The sequence below is a fragment of the Sinohyriopsis cumingii genome, chromosome 4, assembly GCF_028554795.1.
Source record: "Sinohyriopsis cumingii isolate HCF-2022 chromosome 4, ASM2855479v2, whole genome shotgun sequence".
NCBI lineage: Eukaryota > Metazoa > Mollusca > Bivalvia > Unionida > Unionidae > Sinohyriopsis > Sinohyriopsis cumingii.
In genome coordinates, this window is record NC_142964.1 from 93,839,504 (window position 1) to 93,849,002 (window position 9,499).

The following is a 9,499-nucleotide window of genomic DNA, read 5'->3' on the forward strand; positions in this document are numbered from 1 at the left end:
TATGGCCAGTTTTAATAAAAAATAGAAAAATCTTTTAAACAAAACAACTCAACAGAATTTCACTAAACTTGACAGAAAATAATGTGGCAAATATGGCTTTCAGAACTGTTCTAATAATGTTCCTCAGTTATGACTATCCTTATCAAAAACAGAAGAACAAAAACTTTAAATGACTTCTCAAAAATGTCTTGAAATTTACTGGATCAAATTTGAGAGAAAGTTTTCAGACACGGAGTCCTTAAAAATGTTCAGAGACTATGCCATTCCTGTATCAAACAGGGCGTTATGAATAACAGTTCTGGATTAGCAGTCAAGGCTCCATATTAAAAAAGCTCTTCAAATTCAAGTTCAGAACTGTCATTGATATTAAGTCTTATAGTTGTTAACTGTTACGGAATAAACAATAAACATTTAATATGCATCTGTCTCTAAATTTTGTGTTACTTTTAAAGTTCTTGTATTTCCTTGTAAATTTGAGTTTGAGTGTGTATTCAAAATGACCAGTTAAGTGAATTAGGGCCCGTGCTCTCAACTCCCACACATCCCTTGATATTTTCAGTCGTAGTTGTTTTATATTAAAAATAGCACTTGTTTTTTTTAAACACATTGGATGTAGAATTCACAATTTTTTAATAAATTTCTTTACAAATTATTAATCTGAGTTTTCAATTGTTATTCACCAGAGTTAACTCCCTTACTAAGATTGATGTACATCTTTCCCAGAGAAGTCTCAGCAGAGGATTTGTTTGTAAACAGTATGCAGAAGATACATTTATCTGCACAATTTCTGTACACCCACCAAATTGACATGTAAATAACAGTTTAATTGATTTAATCTGTGTTTTATAGCTCCACTGGTCATAAACTAGAAGTTTTTGGGATGGCCTGTCTTCCATCAACCATCAGTTTGCTCAAGTTTGTTATCACTGTTCTGCCTAAATTACTTTGCAGATTGTCATGAAACTTTGCAAACTTATTCTTCTCAGGGTCAAGTCGGTCCTACAGGAAATGGGTACTGCTCGAATAGCCATTTGACTGCAACATTGGCCATATTGAAAATATTTGTATTACTAATCTTCCTGATTGGATGGTCTAATCAACATAGGTTTTTGCTAAAAGACTTTTTTATGATGGCTAGCTAGTCTTAAATGAAAATGGTACCAATCTGATTTTCAATATGGCCACCATGGCATCCTTCTTAAAAATCTTGTTAGTGATATTCCTCCTGAATAGAAGTCATATTGATATGGGGTCTATACCATAGGATTTCTTATGATGTTTACCGTAGTTGCCGTATGTTTTCGGACTGCAACAAATAATTACTTTATATTAGTTCATGGAAGTTCATGATCACAATAAATAATTGGATATAAAATGAAGCAATTTTCTATCAGTTAAATTAATGGTAAACTCGCTGTGAATTTTACAATAAAACGAAGCAGCAGATCTTCCTAGATTGTGTCCGAAAACATAAATTGTAGAAAAAATTATTGCAGAGCAATGTCCGAAAACTTACAAGGCATTTAAATATTATATTTTCCCCAAAAAACGGTTTCCGAAAACATACGGTAAAAACTGTAGTTGTTCCTAAATTGAAAATGGTGCTGATCTGACACCTAATATGGCCACCATCTTAAAAATCTTGCTATTACTACCCATCCTAAATGCAAAGTAATTTCATCATGGAGTTTTCGTCAGAATACATCTTATTCTGTCTTGTTGATCCTATATGGTACTGGTCTGACATGCTATATATTATCTTCCATGACAGCCATCTTGAAAATATTGTTATTGCTGATAAGATGACGCTCTACAGTTTCGTATTTTGCATAGGGTTAGGATTTTAAAGAAAAATAATTTTCCCTGCTTTCCTCACTGGTTATACTGGCTATTTAAAATAGACCTTGTATATCTTAGATACAATGCAAATAACCTTTCATTCCCTTTATTTTGGTTCATGATTGATGGGTGTTCTATGGGTTATAGACTATACAGCTTGGCCTTACTTCAGATATGCACCTTTCAAAAAAGTGCTAGCTCTGCTTGGTCATTTTCACCTCCTGAACTTCAGAGGTAAATTGTATACAAAAAGAGCCGATAACTTTTTTAACATTTTATATACTTGGTAACTTATTTATTGCACTTTCAGAAGCTGGTATTGTCTAGTCTGGCATAATTCATTTTCCCTATTTTAATAGCTGTTATGCATAGTGTACTTTAGACTAATTCAGGCTGACTTCTTAACACAAGGGAACAGTAATTTTAGTTAGCAGTGTGCTTAAATCATGTAAAATTTCCAAAAAGTACAATATCCAAAAGAAATATCATCCACATTACATAAATGTAGCATAGAGGTATGCCAACATTCACTCCATTGTGCATGTTTTAAATGCGAAATACTTCACATTACATACGTCACTCTCTCAAAAGTACATATCATCTGGTGAGCGCCCCCTAAATGGAAAGTCAAAAAATGTGCTGATTTGAAACCCATGGCAGCCATCTTGGAAGTTGTGTTATTGTTACTGTATCTAAATGGAAACTTATATCAACATCATGGTGGCCATCTTGAAAATCGTATTATTGCTATTCCTCGAGAGTTGATTTTTATATGTTAACATTGTTTTCACTTCTTGTAATATCACATTGGTCGTGAATGCAAACTACGCCAATGTTAAATCAAATAAGGCAGTGATAATGGCCATCTTGACAATTTTGTTATCATTACTTCTGAATGGATAATCATATCTGCATGTGGTTTTCACCAACTTTCTTCTAAGGATGTCTAGTTTGACCTAAATTAAACTGGTATTGATCTCATATCCAATATGCCTGCTACAGCAGCTAATTTTTTGAAAATATCACAAACGAAAGTCAGAGATGATTTTAACACTCAGCAGTTAAAGAGGAGAAATAGTCTTATCTTTAATTCTTGAAAATTCTTTTAGGACAGCAGATCATTGCACCCTTTGTGTTACTCTCGTTTAATATGGTAATGCTTAACTACAGAAAAATATTATAATTGAAACTTAAAGGTCAAATGTGGTTAAATCTTAATAAGTAAAGTTGCTTTAAAATCTCAAAGTATTTTATTATCCAGTTGGTCATTTGGCTTAGTAAACAGAGTACTTTAATCAGGATTTGATTAGCAACCCTGAGTAGAAAACTCAGATTCATTTTAGTAAAGACTTAGAGTTAACATTCTTAGCTTTATGGCATTGGTGCCACTTTTCATGTAACAATTATCACTGTTTATTTCACTTGGTAGTGTCTCCTAATGTAAGCTTACTTTCAGGATATAACTTCTAGAAAGAAAATTAAAATTTTACAAGCTTTTAAATCTGGTCACTCTATGGATTTTACCTTTTACTTGGAGTCAAAATGTCAAAGCTCAAGGTCATGGTGACTGAAGATAACAAAATACGTTTCCACAAAATGTTCCCTGAACTAACTTTTTGGATGACATGCACTTAGGGCAATAGAGAAACTTATTGATTCTGGGATCTAGAAGTCAGAGGTCATGGTCATGGTAAGTCTAATAAGAAAATGATGTTTTTTTCACAGTTAGTAAAGCTAAAGACTGCATACCTTAACCATAAGTCCAGGTCATTGAGAAATTGTCATCAATACTCTACAGAGCTCAACCATGCCTTTATAGTGCCTACATAGAAGACTAAAACAATGGGTGGGTGTATAATGTGTCATTCATGGTGCTCTTGTTTTACACATTTTTATATCTTTATGGACCTTAGAAAATACCTGTTGGCACAATTTAAAAAAAAGTAGATATGTTTGACAAGTGAAATTTGGTATGCACATCTTTATGGATAAATAGATGGTCTGATTAGATATTCATGCCATTGTAGAAATTCGTCCAATGTTTCTGGTATTTGCTTTCTGTGAGTTTAGATATTTTTGGTCTGCAGTGGGTGCATTTGTGTTTTACTAACACTAATCTACCGGTAGTTTAAATGGAGACTGTTTACACAGAATGACCTCTAACCTTTGGAAGTTTTTGATGTGTGGATGGCAAAAAGCAAAGTGCTAGTTCAGGTATTAGAAACTGACTCCACTTAAACCTTTACATTCACCTACAGACAGCTAAGGGACCATTAGATCTTCACATCAGATGATTTTTCTTGGTCAAGTGGAATGTAGTCAGGGAAGACGTTAAGGGTGAAAGATTGAGATGTGTCATATAGTCAAGACCCTGAATTCAACATGCACACATATAAAACCTACAAAACTGGATCAAAGTTTATATGAATGTTTTGTTTTACATTATTTGTATTTCAGCAAACTTTGCACATTTAAGTTACATTGAGGTTTTGGGACATGTGTATTTGTGTGTATAGTATAATGTGAAAAAATACCAACCATATCGGGACATGCTCAGATATACTTATTTCAAGGTTTCTACCACTAAGTAAGATCGTGGCAGTCCATTTTAGCCAATATTACAAAATGGGGATATCTTCATTTTCAAACGTTTCCCCAGTATGTTGGTGTGTCCACGTTTCATGCCTTTTACAAATGTACATAAACACACACACACACACACACATGGAAGTTTTCGCATTTTTTATCTCTGATTTAGTGACTTATGTTTCCAGCTCAGTTTGGGCCATGGAGTCTGGGTCCTCAGCATGGCTTTGCAAGGATTAGAAAATGGAAGCTTGTGTCTACCCCAATGCAGGTATATTTAACATCGATACTGTATATATTCATTTATAAGTCAAGTCAAACTGCAGACTCCACAGATCCAGATATGCCATTGAATTATGCACCAACATATCCAGGTTTCTTCTGTTTGTTAGGAGTAATTGGCACCACAAACAAAATTGACCCTAATCGGCCAGCACATTATGCAATGAGAGATCAAGGTATATGTTGCTTAAAGTTGGGCTTGACTTATAAGCAGACATATATGGTGTATCAAGTCATTCACAACTATTAATTCCAATGTTACATTTTATGAAACCATTGACACGGAAGCTGATCACATGTCTCTATTGTTTTTGTGTAAAAATGTAAAGGACAGTTAGAAGATAATTTAGTGAACTTTTTAATATTAGTCTGGAAATGACGAACTTTGGAGTAGAGAATTTAACTAGATGTCAAGAAGTTACATTTTATTTCTTCTTTTAGGACTCCAGAGGCAATGTTACTGCTGTTTTTAGTCTTGAAGATGACAAAAGAACAAGAGAGTTATGGGATAAAAAGTATGGAATCAGTTCATTTTATTCTTTGTTTCATAACATTTCTGATATTAGTAATTGACTCAGTAATATCGAAGGAAATAGAATCAGAAAAAATCAGATTTTTGCTTGAGATCTGCAAGACTTAATTTGTTGGTAGATTGACAGTTGGAGTACCACCTCATTATAACAAAGAATATGTAACTTACAATGAGACCACCTTGTCATCAAGTTTATGACAAATATACTTTTACTATCACTGAATGAAATGGAATCCATTACCTTACATGCCTTGTAACAGGAGCCATGTTGTAACAAAGGACCTTTTAGTAAGAGAGTGCCTCATTATGCAAGAAACAAGTGATGAGTACAGTGGCATATCCACTTCAGTTTTATCGTTTCCTTGGGGTGGATGCTCTATTCTAAATTTGATCCAAGAAAAAGGGATAGAAAACTTCGTTGTTATTATTATTATTATTATTATTATTATTATGATTATTATTGTTAGACTTTAAAATATTAGTCTCTTATTTTCAGTTTGCTGTTCTCCAGTTATTTTGTTGCCATGATAAAGTTTCTCTGTCCCATAAGGGAAATTAGGACAAAAAGTAATATTCAACAAAATTGTTCACTTATAGAGAGAGCATTTGTCTTACATGTGAACCTCCTCCATGTAAGGTGTTTTCTCCTGAGATTAGGGGTGTCTCCTGTCCCTCTCATCACTCACTGAAAACTTCTGCATGTGCAGAATTATCTGTGAAAACATTACTTTTTCACATTTTGGGTCCAGCATAGTACATTTACATGAAACTTGGACCTGGTTTAAGCCCTGTTCTTAATTTGATCCATTGGTTATGTATGTAAGATTGGCTGGCTTTATTTAAGTTTGCTGAGGTGGATTATACTAATTTGTCTGTAAGATTGGCTGGCTTTATTTAAGTTTGCTGAGGTGGATTATACTCATATATGAGCCAAAGTAATTCCCAAAGGATTAATCACATTAATGGATTATGGTCAGGTTATTAATTGCTTGATCATATAAAATAATAATAATCAATACTTTGAATCTTACCGCAAGGTATGTTCTGCTCTGGTATTTAAAGCTGTCAAGATGGATTAAAACCTATACTATGTATAACCAAAATTAATGTGGACATGGTTAAAGATGTTAATTATTTATGGTTGGATCAATCAAGAGCTCGAGAGAAATAAATTAGGTAGGTCTGACTTTAAAGTTTGTTGAGATGTCTAAGCATGCCAATGCTAGAACATCAAAATCCAAGCAACAAAGATATCACACAAAATTCATTGATACATGGAATGGGGAATTTCATTGGTTGCGATAAAGTTAAAGAGACATGAATGTGCATGCCTGTCAAGCTGATTTTATAGTCTTTAATGGTGGCAAGTTTGACATCGTGAATCATGCAGAAACCCTATCTCATAAAAGCATATTAATCATGGCAACAAGTATGGCATCACTGAAATCTAAGTTTGCAGAATCGGTATCAAATGTGGATAAAGTTACACATGCCAAAGCACTATTACCAACCTTATAGCCGAACTCATAATCTCCCATTTCTGATAGATCATCTTTCAGATCTCGTCAGAAAAAGGTGTATTTCCATGATTGATAAGTTGATCAGACCCTCTCATGCAAATACATAAAAGCTAATCAGATAGTTATTGTTTTATTATTCATAAGAAATCACAATTTTAACTGTATAACAGGGGTCAATCTAGACTGGAATTTTAGGGAGAAGTGACTTCTCCTTTTGGGCAGAACAGGGAAAAGTGAGATCTGAACAGAGAGAAATGGGAGCAAAGGAAGACATGCAATATTATGTGTGTATGTGTGAGTGCGTGTGTGTGTGTGTGTGTGTGTGTGTGTGTGTGTTTCTGTTATTTCAATTATACCCTCTATTTTCCAGTATGCATATTTGCATTAACATTTGTCTTAAGCAATAATATTTTTTTCAAGATAAAATATTTCTGAGTTCTATCTATATTATATACATTTGGTGCACATTTAAAATTATCATATTCATATGCAGTATCTTTTGGCAATATAGCTTAAAAAGAAAACAAATGAAGCTCTACATTCTAATGAATTTTAACTGAGTAACTAGATTACAGTATTATAATTACAAGTTTGTACAAGATGCTTAATCAACCACATTTTATCAAGAATTTTTCTTTACTTTCTAAAAGTTCACTATGAAATGGCATTTTAAAAGATTTCTAAACTTGTGTGAAACAAGCCCTGTGCCATGGACTTGAAAGCAATCGCACACGTCTTTCAGATCATACTGTTTGTCTCAGTTTCTTTGTTGCTGATAAAACTTTACCGTAACTGTTCATAGACAAACCAATGAAGCATTAAAATCAGTATATGAATGAAGTAACCCTTTTTCAAACGAATCAACAGTCAACATGTAAGTGCATCCATTTTTAGAGAGAGGGGTTTTCTTAGTGTAAGTACTCACAATCTTCAATAACAGAATACTTAGACTCTGCTTTCTATGAATGGTGTATTTTCCAGAATATATTTGCCAAATGGTTTACGAAAAGAGACAGTCTAATAAACAGGTATTTCCCAGATTTAGTAATGTCTGTCATTATTTTCCCATGACAGGATTACTTACAGTTCCAAACTTATTTTAATGAAGAAAATAATGAACGCACGGCAGCTAAAATATCTGTGTTACTGATTCTGTTCTTTATACACAGATCGCTTTTTACATAAGTTTAAGTTTTAAAACACAAGTTTGTATGTTTGTATCATCAAAGGATAACCAGCAGAAATTGGGCAAATAATAGCTGCTAACTTACTCTGGAAAAGATGAATAGTCAATCAGCTATGAAAACACATGCCTGAGAATATGCTAGAGTTTGATGGCACAATTGATATCAACACCAACTATTTGATGGCTTGAAGCCTACATTTCACCTTGAGCTAAAAGATATTACTAGAACTAACTTGGATGAGGCAAGGGAGCATCTCAGAAAGGATAGTCATTCATTGTTCCTCTAAAACATCACAGGATGAAGTTGTTTTCACTTTCCTAACAGAAGAAGGTGAAGTTTACATTTTTTAGGCAACCAAGTCCCCCACTTCACCTGGCAGTGTGACCCTTGGTATAATAATAATAATAATAATAATAATAATAATAATAATAATAATAATAATATTGATAATAATAATAATAATAATAATAATAATAATAATGATAATTTATTGTATAAACTCATATCATGAGTGACCATTGGCAGGACATGACCAGTACATTCAGCAGCTGAATATGCAGATTGAACATTCAGTCACATAGATATTTCCAGAATGCGTTTGGTCTCATGCATTAGAGAAAAGCTGATGTGAAAATGAAACAAATGTAACAAAATGTTACCAGCTTTACAAGAAAATTTAACAATTACATAATGTAAACAATTAAATTTGTATTGTATTCTTCAACAGGTTCAAGCTATTGTATACAGTATGCTTGTGGAAGACATCACTGGAACTTAATCTGAAGGTGCTGAACAGGGGTGAGATGTCTTGATTTATAAATTAATAAACTGGAACCCATCTGTAATTTACACTTATGAGACGAGATATTTTGTTCTTTATGGACAGGGGTCACCTTTATGGACAAGGGTCATTAAATTTGTCCTTTATGGGTAAGGGTCACCTTCATGGAAAGGGGTCATTAATGTTACCCTGTATTGCCACTGACTTGTCAATTTTTTATCTATAACGGTCATTACTATTTACAGGGTGTCAATGATGTTGTCCTTTAGGGACAAGCATCATTCATGTTATCATTTATTAACTGAGTATCATTTCTGTTGCCGTTTATGGACAAAATGTCATTAATGTTGTCTTTTATAGCCAAGAAGTCATTACTGCTGTCCTTTATGGACCTGGCAGTCATTAATGTTGTCCTTTATGAATAAGGGATCATTACTGTTGTCATTTATTGACATGGTTAATAATGTTGTCATTTATGGACAAGGGTTCATTAATGTTGTCATTTATGGACAGGTAATTTATTTTGAAATTTATTGATGGGTAATGTTTTATGGACAGGTGGTCAGTTTCTTGTTCTTTAAGTACGGGGTAATTAATGTCCACTATGTACAGGTGTTCTTTATTAAAGACTCTTTATAATATTTAGGACACTAACTGAAAATGGCATCAATCAGGTCTTAATTTGGACCCATTGGTGCCTTCTTGAAGCTCCAGGTTTCAGTATATACAAATTGCACAACTAGATGGGTTGTTCACCAACAATTTTGCAATT

General features: G+C 33.4%; 1 long non-coding RNA gene across 1 annotated transcript; it reads left to right on the forward strand.

The window, feature by feature from the left end:
• The first annotated feature begins 4,619 nt into the window (after nt 1–4,619).
• LOC149801691 (uncharacterized) lies at nt 4,620–8,749 on the forward strand. Its single transcript, XR_016420471.1, has 3 exons — nt 4,620–4,696; nt 5,149–5,222; nt 8,674–8,749. It is a non-coding gene; the product is annotated as an uncharacterized LOC149801691 (long non-coding RNA).
• Nucleotides 8,750–9,499: the final 750 nt, after the last annotated feature.